Source organism: Spermophilus citellus (genome assembly GCF_964194105.1).
Source record: "Spermophilus citellus genome assembly, chromosome: 2".
Classification (NCBI taxonomy): domain Eukaryota; kingdom Metazoa; phylum Chordata; class Mammalia; order Rodentia; family Sciuridae; genus Spermophilus; species Spermophilus citellus.
The window spans coordinates 35933872-35957030 of NC_138183.1; the positions used below are offsets into that span (position 1 = coordinate 35933872).

General features: G+C 37.9%; 1 protein-coding gene and 1 pseudogene across 4 annotated transcripts in view; one reads left to right on the forward strand and one right to left on the reverse strand.

Moving 5' to 3' along the window:
• ZBTB5 (zinc finger and BTB domain containing 5) overlaps positions 1 to 23159 on the forward strand; it is a 34104-nt gene that overhangs the window by 4778 nt on the left and 6167 nt on the right. The gene's annotated exons all lie outside the window — the stretch shown is intronic.
• Positions 249 to 21565, reverse strand: LOC308641494 (adaptin ear-binding coat-associated protein 1-like; annotated as a pseudogene). Its single transcript has 3 exons — positions 21437 to 21565; positions 3046 to 3593; positions 249 to 471 (listed from the first exon to the last, which is right to left on the reverse strand). The product of its transcript is annotated as an adaptin ear-binding coat-associated protein 1-like (transcript).

The window sequence follows — 23159 nt, forward strand, 5'->3', positions numbered from 1 at the left end:
TTAACCACTGAACGAAATCTCCAATCTGTTTATTTTTACTATTGAGATAGGGTCTTACTAAGTTGCTGAGGGTTAACACTGAACTTGTGATCCTCCTACTTCAGGCCTCCCTCCCCAGTTTCATGTGCCACTGTGCCTGGCTGTTTGGAAGTTTAAATGTGGTGTTTTCACACTGTCCTGTAACTGACTGCCTTGGGTATGCTGGTCTTTCAGTCAGCACTCTATTGGTAGACCAAAATTTTCCTCTTTTAACAGGTAACCTTGCTGCCAGAAAGGTATTCTGTTACCCTCTCCTTCTCCCCAAAGATCTGATTGCTGATTTTTGTTGGCACCAGCCTGGTAAAATGTAAGGTTGGAGAGGAACCAAGGCAAGGGGCAGTGGGGCAGAGTTCATCCTGCATCCTCCTTACCTTCCAAACTGAGATCTGTTGGCAGTGATGAAGGCTTAGCAGTGTGGTCTGTGGTGGTAGCCTGTGGCATTAGCAATAAGAGAGAATTTGGGTAAAAGAAGGGAAAGTCAGAAAATTCCCCTGCACCTCTTCCAGAATCCTTGCTCTAATTTTCACTCTCTTGTTTGTCATTTTACACACCTCTCTTTCATTCTCACGTTCAGTCCTTGATTCTGACTCTGCTTTCTAGCTCTGTTCCTTTACTCCAGTTCCCTAATCCTCATGGCTGCATACTGTCTCTTCTCTGAGTGTTCTTTCATCAGCCACCTGACCCATATTTTGTTAGGGTTATTTCCATTACTGCAGAGTGAGAATTTGTAGTCAAACCTGGGTTCTTATCTCTTCTTCATTTATTGTAATAATGTTGGTCCTAGGTATAGGTAAATGGTCATCCCTAAGAGATAATATGTGTGAAGTACTCTAGAACCTGACTCTTGGTAGGTATTCAGCCCTCCCATTCTCTTTTTTAATCATCTAGCTAATAGAAACACAAAGTGCTAGAACAGTATTACCAACATGGCACAGGGACTTTGACAGTGAAACTTGTAACAGGTTGAAGGGGTACTTGTGAATGACCCACATAACACAAGGGAATTATACGTGGTGAATTCATCCTGTATTTTTGAAGAATCAGGTTCCATATACATGAATTTTTCCATATATGTGAAACTTACATCAGTGGTTTTCAAACTTTTTGGCCTTAGAATTCCTTTATACATAAAAATTAAATTGAGAACAATTTTTTTCCTTTTTCCATATTTTTAATTACCATTATTGCATCAATACAGCATATGAAGATATATATATGTGTGTGTGTGTGTGTGTGTGTGTGTGTATGTGTATGTGTATATAAAACGTGGGTACTGAATGAGAGTTAAGTACTTTAAGTATATATATATATATATATATATATATATATATATACACTTCATTTTCAATTTTTTAGCAATTCAAATACATAATATATTATCATCTTGAGAATACAAGGAACACAACATGGAGGAAGATTAAGAAAATAGGTTCCCAATAATTAGTCACTACAGACTTTCTTTTTAGTGTTTTCTATTGGAATTTTTAAATGTCCTGCCATGGCTCTGTAAGAATAGAGCTGCCTAGAAAGGAAGGCAATGGGGCTGGGGATGTGGCTCAAGCAGTAGCGCGCTCGCCTGGCATGCGTGCGGCCCGGGTTGGATCCTCAGCATCACATACAAACAAAGATGTTGTGCCCGCCGATAACTAAAAAATAAATATTAAAATTCTCTCTCTCTACCTCTCTCTGCCTCTCTCTTTAAAAAAAAAAAAAAAAGAAAGGAAGGCAATGAAAAATAGGGACCCAAAGTTAGAAAGAGGTTAAGAGTAAAATCTAGGAGAAACAATATACTTTGAAAGTAAACATAAGGATCCCTCTTAATCCAGAATCTACATATCCAAATAGGTGCTAAGGGAAGAAATTATATCCTCCCATTTAATTCTCAAAATTGCCTATTTACAAGCAAAATAGGTAGTGGTGATTTATCTGAGGAGGTGAACTGTCTTCACAGCATTATAAAAGGAATGGCAGGGCAGAGGAAAAGGAAAGTGATGGGAGAGCAACTTGCTTTTAAGATACCATAGCTGGTGGGTATCAAAGTCTAAGACAAAACCTGTTATGAGTAAAGCTTTGACTCTCCCAACTTCCTTCAAAAATGACAATATATGTAATAGCAGCTTTCTATTGAAGAGTGAGATGGATTGAAAAAGAAATATTTATGGAAAGGGGTCAGATACCCAGGCAGTAAGGCAGCGTGGGTACTGACTGAGAGTTAAGTACTTTCAACCTCTCTGTTCTACAGATCAGGTTAAAAAACACAAATAAAGCAAATAAAGGGGTGAATATAAATTAATGCTGTGTTTCAAATGCAGCAATGAGATGGAGCTACAAGAAATTAAACACTTCTGTAGAATATAACTTGGAAAGCACAACCCCTTCAACTTCTTCCTTCATCCCAGAAACATCGAAAGATGTCAAAGAACCACTATTCATTAAACACAACAGTAGTGGTGCTACCAATACAATCCTCTTATCATAGGTGGTGGGGCTGCACCTAGCATTGGGTATTCATTGAAAAGGACAAGCCTGAAGGAGGCTATGCAGAAGAGACCCAGGACACCCAATTTTCTCCAAACCTACCCTTATCAAAATTCTGAATTTGTAAATACTGAGGTTAGCCTGTTCATTTTTAGAATCTGGGGTTAGTGGAAAAGAAAGTTTCAAGGCTTTGTCTCCCCTGAACTTGTTCAATGGGGTTCACAAAGAGGCACACATTCAAGAATTTAAAAGATGGAACCAGATGCTGTGGCCCACACCTGTTATCCCAGCAGCTAGAGAGGCTGAGACAGGAGGATCTCGAGTTCAAAGCCAGCCTCAGCAAAAGCAAGGCACTAAGCAACTCAGTGAGACCCTGTCTCTACATAAAATACAAAATAGGGCTGGGATGTAGGTCAATGGTCTAGTGCCCCTGAGTTCGATCTCCGGTGCCCCCCCCCTTTTCTAAAAAAAGATAGAAAAAAAATGTACAGATTAGAGGTCATTTTTCTTCTTTTGAGGGGAAATGACCTAGCTCCTGCAGTCCCTGGTCTTAGAAGCACCTCCTTTCTTAGCTGGAACGTTCCCAATACTCAACTTGATAGTCTCCCCTTCCCTGAAGCCTATATCCAACTTGAAACGATTATCCATTTCCTGAGATTCTTTGGAAATCTCAGATTCCTGCTTTACCCACTTGAAGTGATCTTGCAAGGAGACATTAAAGTCAAAGGCATTTCCCCAATCTGTGAATCCAGTGCCACTTTTCCCAATACCATCCTGGATCCAAATTTCAAAGTAGTGGCTAGAATCTCTCACTGTCCACAACAATACCAGGATAGTGTTCTACTAGTACTTGAGTAAAGGGCTCTCCTGAAACTTTGTCTTTGAGTTTGATAATAGGCAGTCTTCCCTTTCCGAAGTAATTTGGAGAGGACCAGTCCAGTTAGGTTGGTCTAATTTCCAGTCAGATGCCCTGTAACCATGGTTGTAGGCTCAGGCAGAATCTGATAGACGCTGACATCTGGCTTCACACACAGCACAGATTCATACTCCAACTTGGTTGCAATCTTGGCTCTGCTCTGAGAAAAAAACTTAAGTATTCATTGAAAGTAATCATTATATGTGAATATAAATAACATTTTAATGAAAAAAAAACTAGTAAAGCAAATTGCATTTTTTATTTTTTGGTCCTAGGGATTGAACTCGAGGGCACTCAATCACTGAGCAACATTCCCAGCCCTATTTTCTGTTTTATTTAGAGACAGAGTCTCACTGAGTTGCTTAGGGCCTCACCATTACTGAGGCTGGCTTTGAACTCATAATCCTCCTGAGCCACTGGGATTATAGGCGTGTGCCACTGTGCCTAGCTAAAATTTATTTATTATTTTTAAAATTTTTTATATTTATTTTTTAGTTGTAGTTGGACACACTATCTTTGTTTTATTTATTTATTTTTATATAATTATTTATTTTTATATAATTAACGGGTGCTGAGGATTGAACCCAGGGCATTGCACACACTAGGCAAGCGCTCTACCACTGAGCCACAACCCCCAGCCCTAAAATTTATGCCCTAAAATTTATTTTTATAATTTATAGATTTATGGAAATATTGTGAAGATAGTACAGAGAGTTCCCCCTATACCCATACCCAGTTTCCCTATTTTTAACATCTTACATTACTGTGGTACGTTTGTTATAAATAATAAAACCCTTATTGATACATTGTTGTTAACTGGACTCCATTCTTTATTAAAATTTCCTTAATTTTTACCCACTATCTTTTTTTCTGTTCTAGTGCCTCATCAAGGATAGTATGTTACTTTGTCATCTTGTTTCTTTAAGCTTCCCTTGGGGGTGACAATTTCTCTTACTTTCTTTTTTTTATTTTATGTGTGTGTGGTCTAGGGAATTGAACTCAGGTATGCTCTATCACTGAGCTACATTCCCAGCCCCTCTTCTTTCTTTTTTTTTTTTTTTAAGTTTTATTTTGTTTGTTTATTTTTAAGTGGTGCTGAGGATCGAACCCACTGCCTCAGGTATGCGAGACAAGTGCTCTGCCACTGAGCTACAACCCCAGCCCCCCTCCTTTCTTTTTTTGAGGCTGGCCTTGAACTTGTAATCTTTCTGTCTCAGCCTCCCAAATTGCTGGGATTATAGGCCTGACAGTTTCCTCATTTTTTATTAGTTTGATAAAATACTGGACAAATATTTGGTGGACTGTTCCTCAGTTGGGGTTTGTCTGATGTTTTTCTTATGAATAGACTGGGGTTATGGGGAGTGGGGAATACAGAGGTAAAATGTCACTGTCATCATATCAACATGTGATATATACTATCAACATACCTTACTTATCACCCTTATTCACCTGGCTAAGATAATATTAGATTTCTCCACACTGAAGTTCCTTTTTCCTTCTCTTTCCATGCTGTACTCAGGAAGCAAGCCAAAGCATCTTTATAAAATGTTTGGAATTCTTCTGCATGGGAAATTTGTCTTCTTTTCATGTACTTATATATTTAATCAATATTTGTATTAGTATGGACCCATGGATATTTATTTTATTATCTAGATTATAATTCAGTACTGTTTCATTTATTTATTTTTGGCCATGGTGGGGATCTTTCTCCTATTGGCTTCTCCCTTTCACATATTGCTATTCTTTTATTTGTTTGCTTTTAAGCACTTTCTTAATTTCTGGCGCTACATACAAGATGCTGTAGGTTTATTTTGTGTATTTCCTGTCCATTTCTATCATCAACCATTTCTCCAAGAAGCCCAGACTTTTTATTGTAGGATAATATTTGAAACCAAGGACTGGACACTAGGAATGCTCAGAGAAATGTTATTATTATTATTTTTTTTAACAAATCATTTTAATGTCTAGCTTAATAGAAGACTTCTAGGTTCTCATATCTGCTCTTACAGTTACTTTATAATAATATAATCTTTTGATTGAAGTATACCAGGAAAATCCAGGATCACAAACATAGGCACTTGAAAAAGGGAGTAGTATTATAATTACTTTCTCAGATAAGTTTGGATGTCCTTTTGAATAAACTCCAGAAGTAATATTTTCTTTTCTTTTTTTTTGAGGGAGGCAGTACCAGGGATTGGACTCAGAAATACTTAACCACTGAGCTACATTCCGAGCCCTTTTTTATTTTTTATTTTGAGACAAGGTCTCATCAAGTTATGCAGGGCCTCACCAAGTTGCTGAAGCTGGCTTTGAACTCATGATCTTCCTGCCTCACCCTCCCCAGCCTCTAGGATTACATATGGGCACCACCAAGCCTGGCTCCACAAATGGTATTTTCTTAAGTGCTTAGTTGCAACATGGTATCTAAAACCATATCTATGAATTTTCATATTGATATTTATTTATTTACTTATTTACTTACTTACTTCTTTTTGAGTACTGGGAATTGAACCAAGGGGCACTTTACTATGAGCTACATCCCTTGAGCTACACCCACAACCCGTTTTCCCTTTTTATTTTGAGACGAGATCTCACTAAATTGCTTAGAGCCTTGCTAAATTGCTGAGGCTGGCCTTGAATTTAGGATCCTCCTGCTTCACTGGGATTATAGGTATGTACCACACTATGTATCACTACACCTGGCTCATATTGTTATATTAAAATACATTAATGTCTTACACTTCTAATGAACTTTTTAAAATCCATACTTGTATTAATATTGTTTCACTGAATTACTTAGATCTTGCAAATATTGGCACATCTATCATACAGTATTAAAAAGACCTATCACCAGTGATCTCACAAGTATTTGAGCATTGGGAAGCTATCAAACACATGTAAATTTTATAAAATTCTGATTTTCACTTGAAAGCTCAAATTTTATCATTAGCAATAAAGACGAGTTGTTTTCCTTTAAGTGATAAATTTACTTAATTCACTTTCAAGAAAAGTATCTACCAAATATTTGTGTCTGAATAACCATAGTTTATCCTTGCTTCTTTCAGATAAGAATGTCATTCCATGAGAAAAGCAATTAGTTCAGCTCATAACTCAAAAATTGCACAAGTGCTTTTCCTTGAGGCAGTGTTGTATTTCAGAATGAGCACAACTACTTTGGGTATACATCACATATTATTTAAGAAGATGTACTTGAGAATTGAGACTTAGTAATAATAGTGTAGAGAGGATGAGACTAGATTGCAAATGGAGTCATTGTTGTAGTACTGGCTGTGTTCAGCACAGACATTAGAGACAGCATTCCAGCCAGGTTATTCTGATACCTTAGCTCAAGCTAGGGTATCTGGCCTTCTCATCAGTTCTATGATCAGACCAGTAGACTTTCAGTCTTCTCCTTTCCCCCACAACAACCCAGTACTGAGGATTGAATCCAGGGGTGCTTTACCACTGAGCTGTTTGGTACAGAGTCTTGCAAAATAATTGCAAAATAACTGAGGCTGGTCTCCAATGTGTTATCCTCCTGTCTCAGCTTCCTGAATTACTGGGATCACAGGCATGTATCATTACACCTGAGACAGTAAATACCTTTATGTTTAATTTAACTAAGATCAGTTCTGCTGCTGCAGTCAAGAACCCTGCTCATTTTGTGATTATTAAAATTTGTGGCAAGCCTGGAGCATCTTTTAGTGCCAGAGATAAGAAAGTGGCCAGTTGAAGTGGCGCATGCCTGTAATCCCAGTGACCTGGGAGGCTGAGGCAGGAGGGTCACAAGTTCTAGATCAACTTCAGCAACTTAGTGAGACCTAAGTAACTTAGTGAGACCTTGTCTCAAAATAAAAAATAAAAAGGGCCAGGGATGTAGCTCAGTGGTAAAGCACCCTTGGGTTCAATCCCTGGTACCAAAAAAAAAAAAAAAAAAAAAAAAAAGAATATATTTTGTGAAATGAAAATAGTGTATCATCACAATATAAATGTAGGAACAGATATATCCCAGGAGTCTTCTATTAAACTAGACATTAAGAAGAGTTGTTTAAAAACATCAAAAACAGGGCCTCTCTGAATATTCCTAGTGCCCAGAGCTTGGTTTCAAATACCATTTGAAAAGTGATGGTAGTCTTTAGTTCACAATTAGGTGCCTCATAGTTAACCTTTCTGATGACTTGTGGTAATTAAAATTAGTAATCATTAACATTACTGAATGCTCATTACTGAATGAACATTCACTATCTAGTGACTTTCTAGCCTTACCTACTTTCCAGCCAAACTAGACACATTGCTTCCCCCTCACCAAATATCCTTCCAATCTTTATCTGTGTCTAGAATGTACTTAACATCTCATTTTTTCTAAATCCAAATGAAGACCTAGCTCTATTTTCAGTGTCACTGTAAAACTGGAGATAACCTTTGCCTTTGCCAAACCACTGATTACATTTCACCTGTTACCCTTAATGCTTTCTACTTCATAATAGGGTTATTTGTGTATGTGTTATTTCTGCTAATCACCTGTGCTGCTTATTACTGTGTGGTACAAATCTGTGATCCACAGGACTTAACCTTGAACATAAGTAAGTACTTAAAAACATTAGATGGGTGAATTTTTATATACTAAATACACGAGTAACTTTATGGGCTGTTAAGATCTGGAGGGCTGCATAACCCCTCCATGATGTGGTGCCAAGCTGTGGAACCTCTTTTCTCCTTAGTAAGTAAGCTCTTTTTTTTTTGCTACTTCCAGTTATCTCAGGTAAGCAGCTACCCCTTGCCCTCGGTATAGAGTTGCTATTATTGCTCACCATAAACCAGGCAATGAGAAAAACTTGAATTTTGTTTATTTAAAACAAAAGGCGGTAAAGACTTGAGGGATTTCCTGTGAGAAAATCTTCCACACGTGGCTTTAGTTTTTACTTTGGATATTTTGAGACTTTTTCTTCCTGGTTTTTGACTGATTTTAGAATTAGTTTAGATTAATGTTATATTTCATCTATATTTATCCAAAATTTACCAACCTTTGTATCAGTCATTAGAGGGAAGAGAAAACAGTCCTCAATAAACTGTTTTAATGAAAAAAGCATTTTGAATCTGCACTAGAAATGTAAGTAGAGCACTGATACCTTTTCTCACTCAAACTGAGTTATGAAGTTTTAGGTCAGTTTATCCACTGGGATTTTGAACTAGAAAACAAGGTGGCAATGTGATGCTAAAGGCTTCCAGCCCTAGCCTGCCTTTGTCTCTTGTGCTCACTGGTAAGTCACTGAGGGATTCCTGTTTTATAGACTTAGTCTGTCCAGTTTCTTGAGCCATTCTTGACAGAAAACTGGAGAGACAATGACTGCTATCGGATCTGGTATCTGGGAATAAACCTCGACACGTTTGTGTACCCCTAGTCCCAGCCTTCCTCTACTTCCACTTTGTTGGTAAAATCAGAGCAGTGGATCTATGTTATAAGACTCCTCTGAGTCTGACGTGGAGCCCTGTCAAAAATCCTAGCCTAGGGCTGGGGTTGTAGCTCAGTGGTAGAGTACTTGCCTTGCATGCATGAGGCACTGACTGTGTTTGATCCTCAGCACCACAGAAAAATAAAATAAAGATATTGAGTCCACCTAAAACTGTCTAAATAAATATCAAAACAAAACCCTAGCCTAGGGTGGCTCATACTTGAAATCCTAGCAACTTGGGAGGCTGAGACCCCAATTTCAAAGCCAGTCTCAGCAACTTAGTCGTTAAGCAACTTAGCAAGATGCTGTCTCAGAATAAAAAGGCTGGAGATGTGACTCAGTGTTGTTAAGTGCCCTTTGGGGTTCAATCTCCAGTACCATAAAAACAAACAACAACAAAACCCTCAACTAGACTAGAATGGGTAGGAAGCAGTTGTCCCTAAAGACAGAGTAGACCAAAAGATGGGTGTGTCCTTTGAAGATAGTATCTGAATATTGATTTGTGGGGAAATGGTTAACAAGTTTCACATTATTCAAGTTACTTATTGCAATGTAACAAATCACCTCAAAACTTCATGGCTTAAAACAACAAAAATCATTTATTATTTCTAAGAATGCTGGGGGTTGACTGAACTCAGTGAGATGATTCTCTCTTGGAACCTGTCATGTGCGACTTTGCTTAGATTGTGCTCTCTGACATTTATTTTCATCTATATCTCCTCTATAAAATGTAAAAAAAATTCTCTTATTTTTTATTATTATTTTATTTTAAAATATTTTTGGTACAAGGGATAGAACCCAAGGGCACTTAACCACTGAGCCACATTCCCAGCCCTTTTTATTTTTTAATTTTGAGACAGGGTCTCATTAGGTTACTTACCACCTTCCTGTGTTGCCGAGGCTGGCTCCAAATCTGCAATCCTCCTGCCTCAGCCTCCTAAGCAACTGGAATTATAGGCGTGCGTGTACCACCACGCCCAGCAGAAAAGTTCTCTTTAGTTATTTTTCTGGTACAGTTGTATCTAGATTGGAGACACTGAATGTTAAGAATTTCTTAGAATGTTAAGTGCTTCCTGTAGGTAGCAACTTTGCAGGTCCTGGTAGGGTGGTAGATGATGTGTGAGTATGAATATATTTTTCTTTATAAACTAAGTATATTATAGAAAAGCATGTGGTATGTCAACGTATAAAACAAATAGTTTTAAATATGCTGTTAACTGGCTTTTCTACTAAGACATAAATGAATATATATATATTTAATCTGGATAAGGACCCAGGTCCTTCCTAAGTTGCCCAGGCTGACCTCAGAACTTGTGGTCCTCCTGCTTTAGCCTTCCTAATACAGAGTAGTAAGTTTTATATGTCCCAAACTAGCAGGATTTTTAAAATAGCCCTTCTAGATCCCAAAAGGTTATAGACTATTTATTTAGATTTTTCTGGACAATATAATTTAAACCTATATTTGACTATGTGGCAGAGACCCAACAAACCTGGTGCTGTAGTTTGGATATGGTTTAAATGTGTTCTGCAAAGATTCACATTGGTCCCCAGTGTGATAATAAGAGGTGATGGGACTTTTAAGAGGTGGAGCACAGTAGGAGATAATTTCTGGCCCCTCCCTGCTTTCTGGCTTTCTGTCTCCCAGTATGAGCTCTTCCTTCTGCAAGCTCCTGCCATTGTTGTGCCATCCAGCATGAGGTGATATAGCTAGGAGGGCTCTTATCAGAACCAGCACCACACTGTTTGAACTTTCAGCCTTGAAAAATGTGAGCTAAATAAACTTACTTTCTTTTTTTTAATATTTATTTTTTAGTTGGACACAGTATCTTTATTTATTTATTTTTATGTGGTGCTGAGGATCCAACCCAGGACCTCGCACATGGTAGGCGAGTGCACTACAGCTGAGCCACAACCCAGCCCCAAACTTACTTTCTTTATAAATTACCTAGCTTCAGATATTTCATGATAATAATGGGAAATGGACTAACATACTAGGTTAAGGTAAAAGGGGAATTCATTGCCTCATTAAACACTAAGTCCTACAGTGACATTAACTTCAGTCATGGCTACATCCCAGGGTCTTAATATCATCAGGACATGATCTTCAGCTACTGCTTTCTTTTGTGTTTGCTTCATTCAAAGATAGAAAAAAAAATGGCCACCCTCAATCCTAGATTTAAATCTCCCCCATAGTTTGTGATCTAGGTGAAAACAGATCTCTTTCTTGAGAGTACCAGCTAAAATCTCCAGGGTGGACTGTAATTGGCTTGGCTTGGGTCACTCTGAAAGAATCACAGTAATCAATGGGAATGGGTAGCAAGTTGTTCATCCTCCCTGGACATCTGTCCACTCTTAAACTTAGAGGCTTGGGGCCTTATTTAAGAATGGGTAGGAAGTGATTTTCTCCAAAGCCATAGTAGACAGACCAAAAGATGTGTGTGTCCTTTGAAGATAGTATTTGAATGTTGATCTATGGGGAAAAAATATTAACTTTCATATTATTCAAGGTATTTATTGCTGTGTAACAAATCACCTCAGAACTTCTTGGCTTAAAACAACAAAAATTGCTTATAATCTCTAAGAATTCTAGGGTTGACTGGATTAGCTAGGTGATTCTCTCTTAGTCTGTCATGTGGTTATAATCAGACAGTGGCTGGGATTGAAATCATCTTGAAAGAACTGAGGTTAACTCCAGCTGGGCTTTCTCAAAGACAGCATGTGGCTGGGTTCCAAGAATAAGCTAAAAAGATGAGGCAAAAATTGTGTCCCCTTTTATGGCAGTGATCGCAAGTCACATGGTATAACTTTTGCCATAGTCAGAGACTATGCCTGTCTTTAAGGGGAGACGATATATCCCATATCTGTCTATCCCTCCACAGTTATTATTGCCATACTGGGGATTGAATCCATATACCCCCCATACCTCCATGAGAACAGCATCAATGTCACATTGTAAGAAAGTATACAGAATGGGAGATCTTAATGTTACCTTGGCAAATAGAATCTGCTACACATGTTGCCTTATTTCAGATGACTAGTTTTTGTAAAAAAAGAAAGAAAAAGAAAAAGAAATATAAATTAAGCTGTGCTATATGCTAGTTCTTGGGTTGTCCTTATGTTGACCAGATTGTTTTGTTGCCTCATATCATATAGTATCACTTTTTAGCTCTCTGGCTTTGGTTCTCCCTTCTTCATTGCCTTTTTGGTTTTGCTAATTAATTGATTAATTGTATTGACTCCTCAATGCATAGTTTTATTAGATGGTTAAGGCAGTAACCAGCATACATATGTAAAAACAGAAAGGCCCTTCTTCCTTGCTCCCCTAGCACAGTAAGCAGGGTGGTGAGTCTATAAGTTCACCCTGTAGGAGCTCTCCCTGGAACTTTGAATCTTTTTTAAAAAATTATTTATTTATTTATTTATTTATTTATTTATTTTATTAGTTGCTCAAGACAATACAATGATCTTGACATATTATACAGGAACTTTGAATCTTTTTTTTTTTTTTTTTAAGAGAGAGTGAGAGAGGAGAGAGAGAGAGAGAGAGAGAGAGAGAGAGAGAGAGAGAGAATTTTTAATATTTATTTTTTAGTTCTCAGCGGACACAACATCTTTGTTGGTATGTGGTGCTGAGGATCGAACCCTGGCCGCACGCATGCCAGGCGAGCGCGCTACCACTTGAGCCACATCCCCAGCCCGGAACTTTGAATCTTGAACAGATGATGTCATTACTTAAAGAAGTGTTGGAGGCCATTTATTATAGGGATAGTACTTCAAGGAGATTCATGGGGCTCTTGGGACTGTGGGTTTTGTGTTCTAGTCTTTTCAGAATTCCTTTGGCTGCTGTTCATTTCTGAGTCTGGTTCTTTCTAACTAAATCTTTGAGTCCTCAGAGAGCCTTCTAATTATCATTCAAGAAAGCCAGAGTTGGGTTCTGTTGATTATAAGCCTTAACTGACAGATTATCATAACTACAGCTAGCTGTATTTTATACCTAAATAGATTTCTTTCTTGTGATGTGTGATATTGCCAGAAAGCTTAATTGAAAAAAGTGATACTTATTTTGTTAATGATTTTTGTTAAAGCAATATTTACTAACTTTTAGCGGTGGGCCTCTTAACAACAGTGGTATCTTAGAATCAAAAGAATTAAGAATTATTTTTGTTGTTGTTGTTGGAATTGAGATTTCTTATTCACAGAATGGTTATGGGATGGGCTTGGAGATTGGGAATGCAAAATATGTTATGTAACATATATTTACTATTGGACTGTAGCATCTATTGATCCATTTGATTACATATCACTTTATTCATCAGTAGCACCAAATGTGCATTACATATACTGTTGGGATCTGGCCAGATACCTATTCTGTGCACTCCTCCTACAGCTTCTCTGAACTTTTGCCTCTAATGGCTTATATCTGTGGCTCTTTCAAGGACTTCCTTTGGGTGACTGGCATCAACTACTGTAAGGGCTTGGCAGTTTACATCCCCCTGAGAAGTCTCTTGGCTGTTGACTGACTGGTGCAGGGCTATGAAAGACCAGTTCCTTTGCCTTGAATAAGCTCAAATTTAGAGGCATTTTTAAATACTCCAGAGCTCCCTTGTTAGATCAGGCTAAAGCTAGATTTTGTCTGAAATTATACCCTTGCTTGGCTGCTATTTCTTCCTTCTCTTGCTCCTCCCTCCCAGTTTCTCCTGGGAGAACCTCTTGATATCACTTGGACTTGAATCCTTCTCTCAGTCTACTTCTGGGGAATCTAAACTAAAATAGCATGAATCATAAGCCTTCCTCATATTCAGAATCTTTGGAAACACTTTTGGGAACATGGTAATACACTGCTATTTCCAACGCATTCTTAGAATATTGACTTTTGGCACTTTGGGATGGCCAAAACATATATTAAAAATGACACTAGTGCATTAGCTGCATTTCTCATTTGGTTTAACTCATGGCTCCCTTTTTACCTTATTGAGTTATGCTGGTGTTACTAGATGTTAAATAGCTTATCTTAAAAGTCAGTCATTGCAGTCACAGCAGTGGATTGTCCCTCACTATGCATGAATCCTTACTGCTCCATTCAGAAAAATTGGTCAATATTAATTATTTAATTGCATTGCCTGGTAGGTTATACAGTCACTGTTTATTTCAGTATTGCATCATGAGAAGCTTTTTATCCTGAAATGGTTTCAATAATAAAAGATTTTTCTTTTCCATAGCATTTGATAGATATTTTCATTTAGAGGGCTGGGGATGTGGCCCCGTGGTGAAGTTCTTGCTTAGCATGTATGAGGCTCTGGGTTTGATCCCCAGCTTCACCACAAAAAAGTGTGTGGGAGTGGATTTTCATATAGAACTATTTGGTACTGATGTGTTTTTTTTTTGTGGGGGGGGCATCATTTGACAGCTTTTTCTAATTGTTGGAGTTGTTATAGTCTGTTTAGGTTCTTTTTGTTTTTTTTTTTTTTTCCCCCAAACCAGAGGTATATGTAGTTTGCTGAGGCATATGTAGTTTACTTAGAGAGTCAGGTTCTATAAGATTTGTTAAGACAAAACACCAGGTTTACTTATTCTTCCTGCTTCTAATGCTTTTTGTTGTTATTTTTTTCTTCATGACTTATCACTTTCAACTCTTAGCTAATTCTTTGGGTATTAAATATGCATGTTAAATAATATGCATGGAGCTAATTCTTAATTTTTTAATTTAGGCAGTATTTATTGAGTGATCCTTGGTTACAGATGAGACTTTTGTTCTTGACAAATTTGATTTCTCCTTTTAAGTTCTTTGTGTGTGTGTGTCGGGGGGTGGGGGGGTGCTGGGGATTGAACCCAGGGCCTTGTGCATGCAAGGCAAGCACCCTACTAACTGAGCTACATCCCCAGCCCTCTCCTTTTAATTCTGACAGTTTTTCTGTATACATTTTAATGAACATCCTTCATTCCCCCATCTTTCCAATATAGTTAGAGATTTTACTGATCAGCTGTTCTGTAAGTATGGACCAGGGACCCTTGTCTTACCCCCACCCAGACTTTTTCAAGGGATCTGTAAGATCGGAACTTTTCATAGTAATAATTTAACTTTACTTTTTAAAACAATGTACAAAGGAGTTTTCCAGAGACATTTTCCAGAGGCATGTAATGTGTGATCTGACTGCAGAAGCAAATATGAGAATCCAGTTGTCTTCTGTTGATGCAAAATGCAAAACCATGTCATTCATTTTTTTAAAAATATTTTTCATCTGCAGCTAATTAAGCCGACTGGGTTCCTTTACTTGTGGTGGCCCAGTGTGCAATGGCTGCAAACAGCAATCTCCTCGGTAGTGTATGCAGCCTGTTTCTCATATGGGTTGCCCTAAGGGACCTTGGAGACAGCACTTTGAATAGATGTTCATATTTCTGATCGCATGGTGTCCCTCATCTAGGCTCCAAACAGGTATGTGGGATGCCTTTGGGAAACCCCAGGGAACAGTGGCCAAGGTTCACATTGGCCAAGTCATCATGTCCATCCACACCAAACTATAGAACAAGGAACATGTGATTGAGGCCCTACGCAGGGTCAAGTTCAAGTTCCCTGGCCGCCAGATGATCCACATCTCAAAGAAGTGGGGCTTTACCAAATTTAATGCTGATGAATTTGAAGACATGGTGACTGAGAAGCAGCTCATTCCTGATGGCTGTGGGGTCAAATATATCCTAAATCGTGGTCCCCTGGACAAGTGGCAATCCCTGCATTCATGAGGGCTTCTAGTGTGCTGTCTCCTTCTCAGTCACACACACACCAATATATCCTGTATTGTATCAAAAAAAAAAATATATAATATATATATATATATATATATATACATACATATATATATATATTCTTTTCAGTTGTCAATGGACCTTTATTTTATTTATTTATATGTGATGCTGAGAATCAAACCCAGTGCCTCACACATGCTAGGCAAGTGCTCTACCTCTGAGCCACAACCCCAGCCCTCAATTCATTTTTTGAAAATAATTATTTTTTTGTGAAATGTTGACATATAAATTTTTAAAAAATTATTGTTATGATGTCACTTTATTAAGCACTTATTAGGAAACCAATGTAATTGATTGTTCATTACTAAAAATAGGCAAACAATTTTTTTTTTTTTTTAGAGAGAGTGAGAGAGGAGAGAGAGAGAGAGAGAGAGGAGAGAGAGAATTTTTTTTTTTAATATTTCTTTTTAGTTCTCGGCGGACACAACATCTTTGTTGGTATGTGGTGCTGAGGATCGAACCCGGGCCGCACGCATGCCAGGCGAGCGGCGCTACCGCTTGAGCCACATCCCCAGCCCCAAGGCAAACAATTTTTAAAAATCACTTCTCCATTCCCTAGAGTTTTGTCCCTATTCTGTTTAAAATTCACTCTATTTCTTAGCACACCCCAGGGAGAGTAATAGTCAGGGCTTAATAAAAGACTAGTTGAAAATTTTTACATTGCCTGCACATCTACACAGTATAAAAATCAACTCTTCTGTCCTTTTCTTGTTTTGATTCCTTCACTTCTGGAACAATCACCTCTTACCCAGTAAAACTAGGCATTTCCAAAGTCACCTGCACATTACATATACTTGGAGGAGCTCTAGTTTTCAGAGGGATATTATAGTGTGTGTGTATCATTTGCAGCTGCCCAGAATCTTTTGAAAATCTTTCATTCGGGGTTACATTTGGTTAGCCTGCAAATTGTGAGTCCCTGTTTCCCAAGGTAGAATCATAGTTACTATAGTACACTATAAGAACTAGATTCCCTTGGTTCTGCATATATATCTGAGTGGAGTTGGGATGCAGATGTGAGCCATGGACAGTATTGAGCATTTAGACTACTCTGTTCAAAACTGTAACCATTTAAATTAATTAAAATTAATGGAAATAAAAAGTTCAGCTCCTTTGTCTCACTAGCTACATTCAAGAGCTCAGTAGCCATGTAACTAGTATACAGCATAACAACAGAACATTTCTATCATCATAAAAGTTCTATTGGACATTTCTGGTCTAGAAGGCAACAATGGCAGGTACTCTTCTGAATAGTAAGCTAGAGCAAGGGACTTGCAAAGTAACGTGATAGAATGGACAGTGGCAGTAGTGCTTTCTCTAGAATGGTTCCTGGATGTCTTTGGGTATTCCTTTCTGGCTTTGGGGCATCCAAGTATAGTTTTCATGTCCTTTTAGAGATTTTGTGATTGTCCTAATATCTAATCACAAATCTCTTTCTGTTTAAATTAGCCTAAGTTCATTGTAACTTAATTGAGAATTCTGATTTATACTGAGATGCTTTCTGACACACTTGATATTGGAGAGGGACAGTTGAATAATCTAATTGGTGCAATTTTTTTGGCTCTGATTAACTTTGATCTTGGTGGATTTGATTTTCTTGCCAATCCAAACGATCATAAATTTAATGATTATATTGGGATGAAAGTAGGTGGCTATTGAAGAAAACTTAGTTTGGAGTATCTCCAAAAGGATAATTGTACACGGATGTAAGTAAAAGACAGGTGTCTTTTCAAGTTTTGATCATCTCTTGTTATCATTCAGAACTTCCAGAGCCCCTGGAGAGCAGGAATCTTGAATCTTCTTTATTGCCCTAAAGATGATCTGCCAACAAGGCATAACAGGAGTACCCGGCAGCCCTAAAGTATTTTGAGAAGAGCCTGGAGGAACATTTGTTGATCTCAAGAATTATATGGAGGTTTTAGTGTAGGGCTTAAGGAAAAGTTAAAAGATTATATGCACTGTTTACCCATCTTCTTATATTACTTAAACTTCTGTCTTTGTTGGGGTCATTTTAGCTACCTCAGTAGCCTCTTCTCAAAAGTCTCTGGGCCTTTGGACAATTCCCTCAAAGTGCTGCTTCTGTGACCATAATTTCTTTTTGCTATTTATGCTTGTTCTATAGAAAGTAGGGACTGAATATTTTAGTGAATGACCTTTTAGGGAAAAGGGAGGTGGTTTCTTCTTATACTCAAGATTTAATTGACATATTAAAAGTAAGCTATTTTTTTCTCATAACTTCTCTTTGTTGCAAAAGAAAAACATTGAAAAGAATATTACATTCTTTAAAATTAAAATTTTGGGTTGAAATGCTGTTTAGTTGGGAAGTAGCAAATCTTACCTGGCAGGGTTGTTTTGAAGATTTTAAATAAAAAGTACTTAGCTTAATAACTGCAGGAATGTAGAGGACTTGAGTAACTGAACTATCTTTTATTATTACTTCCACCACTTACCTCCAATACTGTCACCCAGACTGCTGCTGCGACATTGCCAACTCTGTTCTCTCTAGGAGAGAAATAATAAGCTGAATGTCTGCTGCTTTTCTGATAGGGCCCAGTTTTACATGGTCTCTAGTTTCTTAGTGCAACTCTGGGGCTTGTAGAGCTTCTGCAACAACTCCCTGTTGTTTCAAACCAGAATGTTTCTCCCTTGTTATTGCTACAAAGTGGTCACTTTTTGAATTTGGCACTTACTAGTATATGAGTTTACTTTGGAAGGTAGAGGCTACCAGACCTGTGAGCTGTAATTACATTTTTGTTTAATCTCCTCAAAATCTTGAGCTCTTGGTCCCTGAGTGAGTTGGGCAGGGGTCCAGTATGGTATCTGCTGCTGCCCACCACTGTTGGCTCTTTACTGTCAGCAGGAAATCTTGGCAAAGCAAGTAGGTATGTGGCAGTGGCTGCCTCCTTGTCTATCTGCTCTCCCACATCTGATAGTAAAAAGCAGACATCTTCATTGGGATATATTTTGTTGTTGAAAAGTCATCAAAAGTTAAAAAAAAAAAAAAAAAGTAAAAGAATATGGCCAACATGTGGCTACTGCTTGGATACATCATTCCAATTTTTATTTCCAGGTATAATGCCAGCAAAATGGCATAGTATTCTCAGTTGCCATAGTAGACCCTTGGTTTTGGTGAATTTAGAGTTTTCCATTTCATTTATTTCCCAGGATCCTAAACAACTTTGGCCTGAACAAGTGGTTGAGCCTGGTAAGCTGCGTATCCATGTTGGCCTCTACCTCTAGCAATTTTTGTGAAATGCCATAATAGCATTTGTGAATTTGGAGATTTACAAAAATATCAGGGTATATAGCTTTAGAATGTTAGGATCTAAGCCTGGTGCTATGGTACATGCCTGTAATCCCAGCAATTCAGGAGTCTGAGGCAGGAGGATCACAAGTTCAAAGCTAATCTCAGCAATTTAGACTCTCAGCAACTTAACAAGAGAGTCTTTCTTAAAATAAAAAGGAAAAGTTCTGGGAATATAACTTAGTGGTTAAATACCCTGGGTTCAATCCCCAGTACCAAAAAAAAAAAAAAAAAAGTTAAGGATCTACCATGTTTTAAAAAATTTAATCTTAAATATATATATTTATAGGGCTGGGGATGTGGCTCAAGCGGTAGCGTGCTCGCCTGGCATGCGTGCGGCCCGGGTTCGATCCTCAGCACCACATACAAACAAAGATGTTGTGTCCGCCGATAACTAAAAAATAAATATTAAAAAATATATATATATGTATATTTATATTTTAAAACCCACATAGTTCCATAAGGCTTATAGTTATTTTTTTTAATTGCTGCCTTTTCTTCCATGTCTCCTACCCCACTTCCCATGCGAATTTGCCTCCCTTTACTCCTAATATCCCATGTTATGACTATGTAAATCTTGTCCGCAAATGAACCACTTGGTATGCTACAACTAAACAACCTCTTATTTTTCCTGGGGCTAATCATTGCCTCATTTAAAAATTTTCTTGTTTCATTAAGAATGTATTTTTTTTTTTTTAAGAGAGAGTGGAGAGAGAGAGAGAGAGAAAAATTTTTAAATATTTATTTATTTTTTTTAGTTTTCGGCAGACACAACATCTTTGTATGTGGTGCTGAGGATCGAACCTGGGCTGCACGCATGCCAGGCGAGCGCGCTACCGCTTGAGCCACATCCCCAGCCCTAAGAATGTATTTTTACACTTTGATGAAACTGCTAAAGGCTTCCCGTTCCCATCCACATCAGGTGATCTATCCATTCCTTTTTTTAAAAAAAAAAAACCTTAGAGATTTTCTTTGTGGCTACTCCTTCTTCCTCTATTCTAGTCTGAACTGGTTGTTCTTGGCCCACTGCCTAGTTGTCATCTCAAGCTTTATCACCATCTAAAATTCTCTTTGCCTGTCTTCTGTGGTGGGTATTCTGTTTTCTATGTTGTTCCTTGATCTTTCCCTGATTTATTCTCAACTTTACGGCTTTAGAAGCTTCTTGAGACAGAAGATGAGGGAAGTAAAACCTTGCATTCACTTCTTGCTTGTCTGAAAATGCCTTGGTTTACCCTCATAATTGATTGGTAGGATGTGGAATTCTAAATTAGAAATAATTTTCTTGGAGAACTTTGAAGGAAATATCTTCTAGTTTTCAACATTGCTTTGAAAAAGCCTAAATGTCAATTTTATTCCTGATTCTTTGTCACCTGCCCCCAACTCAGGATCTTTAAATCTCAGATGTTGTAAAATATCGTGGTAATGAGCCTGGTGTAGTCATTTGTTTCTTCATTCATATCGTTGAGTACTTAGGGGCTCATTTAGTCTTCATAAGAAAATTCTTCGGTTCTAAAATTTGTTCTGATATTTCTTAAATTATTTTTCTCCTCTTTTTCTGTCTTTTGTCTTTCTTATAGTCAGAGTTGGACCTCATTAATTAATTCTTTTTTAAAAAATCCATTCACTTTTATTTCTCCTTTGTTATGTCTTTGAGAGTTCCTCAATCATTCTCTTTCAGCTCTTCCATTAACTTTTTGAAAAAACTTTTCATGCTGGGCATGGTGGTACACGCCTATAATCCCAGTGGCTCAGGAAGAGGATTACAGGTTCGAAGCCAGCCTCAGTAATTTAGCAAAACCCTGTCTCAAAATAAAAAATAAAAGAGGGCTAGGGATGTGGCTCAGTGGTTATGCATCTTTGGGTTCAATCCCTGGTACAAACACACACAACTTTTGCTATTTTTAATTTCTTCTTTTAAAAAAATTTAAAAGTACATTATTTCATGGATGTACTGTTCTTTCTCTCTGATGAAGTTAATTATAGGTGTTTTCCCCACTGAGTCTTCTTTGCTTTTTCTTGCATTGCTTCTGTTTCTTCCAAATGCTTCCCTGTCCCCATTTGTTTGCTGCTTTGTCTTTTGTTTTTTCTTCCAGTTTAAGTTCCTCCTAAATGTTCATGTTTAAGAGTGAAGCACTGACTATGGTTGGAAGCCAAGTAGGGACAGATGGGCTTCATAATGTGGAAACTAGATGGAGTCCCAATTGTTGTATCGGAGGGGCTTCCAAATATCAGGTTCTCCAGAGAAGAATCTCCAGGCTACTTCTTGGGAGGTATGAGTCTGGCTTCTAGTCTTCTAGCTGAAGAGGTCAGAGGGTATCCCATCATTTGAATGCAAACTTTAATTTAAAACTTTAGCTTTCAGTGTAGTGCTGATTCAGCCTCAGTGGTCACTTAGTGCCCTGAGTACAGGTTCAATCCCCAGGCCCTGCAGGAGACTGGAATGCTTACTTTCCCCAACAGGCCACCACTGCGAGAGGCAAGAGCCCCTTCCTTGTCTCCTGTTGTTCCCCTATCATAGCACTTGTAATTCTTTATATTAGAGTTGCCTGTTTCCCTTAAGGAACTGAATCCGATCATTTTCTCTCTATTAACTTAGGTGCATTAGCTATTTAGTCTCCATATTTGTGTCCTGAGGCTTAGCCATGTTCAGCCAAATCCCATCCCAGAAGCCACAGATTGATTCTCTGGAGAGGGTGAAACAGCTTTTAGCTCTGTGGCTTCTTCAGCTGAAGAGCCTGTGGGCAGAAGGCACCAAGGAATGCCTTTTGAGAGTTACTGGCCTGGTATTTTAACCACATAATAAGAGATTATCCCAAGTCAAGGGTAGGGGACTTTGAACCAGCAGTCACAAAGTTCCTAGGAGTTGTAGTAGTTTCTCAGATGAAAATAGGAAGTTCTTATTTCTAATGAGTCCAGAAGATAAAAACATACAGACATTTAATGTCTTCTTTTTAAATTTTTTAGTTTCAGATGGATACAATACCTTTATTTTATTATTATTTTTTTAATGTGGTGCCCAGGATCGAACCCAGTGCCTCATGCATGCTAGGCAAGCAGCGCTCTACCACTGAGCCACAACCCCAGCCTGACATTTAATGCTTCTAAACACCGCATTGGAAAGCTATAGAGATATATGTGATATTTTAAGTAGTCAGAACAGTGAGTTTAGTACAAACTCTGTAGTTCAAAGTAGACTCTGAAAAACTGGCTTTGGACCAAGATTGTTTATCTTGTTTTCCTTTCCCATTTGTTTTTTTAAATTTATGTATAGGTTTATTGGGCTTTCTTGAGTTATAATGTATATACCATAAAATTGCTTATTGTAACAAATATACATATTTTAGTACATTTTTAGTTGTATACCTGTGACCATAATTAGAACATTTAGAATTAGAACATTCTGTCATATCTACCCCTAAATCCCTCTTTCCATTTGTATTCATTCCTTAATCCTGTCATCTACTGTCTCTGTAGATTTATCTTTTCTATGCCCATGGGATTTTTTTAAATTGAGTAGACTTTCAGCCACGCCTCCTTCTTCATCTCACATTTACTTTCCTTCTCCTGGCACCTGAGCCACTTGTTTCTGAGCCTTTGGGGAGAGGGATTTATATATGTCAGGTTGTTTTATCTACTGCCAGTTTAAGAGCATTTGGGGTATGCAAAGACTGTATTCATTCACTTGCTTCCCAGCTTCCAAAATGTCATTGATGTCTTTCCTCCCATTCTGATTTTTCTAGGGTTTATACCTTTATTTATCTATTTACTTATTTTTTATTTTTTTAGTTATAGGTGGATACAATGTCTTTATTTTGCTTTATATGGTACTGAGAATCGAACTTAGTGCCTCACACATGCTAGGCGCGTGCTCTACCTCTGAGCCACGATCCCAGCGCCCCCTCTACCTTTTAAAAAAATGTTGTTTTTTTTTAGATGTAGATGGACCTTTGTTTTATTCATTTATTTTTATGTGGGTGCTGAGGCTCGAACCCAGTGCTTCACACATGCTAGTCAAGTGCTCTACCACTGAGCCACAACTTCAGCCCCTAGAGTTTATACCTTTAAGATGACAACAACAAAACCAAAAATTATAGTATCCTTTTTTTTTTTTTGTACTAGGGATTGAACCCAGGGTTCAATCACATCCCCAGCCCTTTTTTATACTTTATTT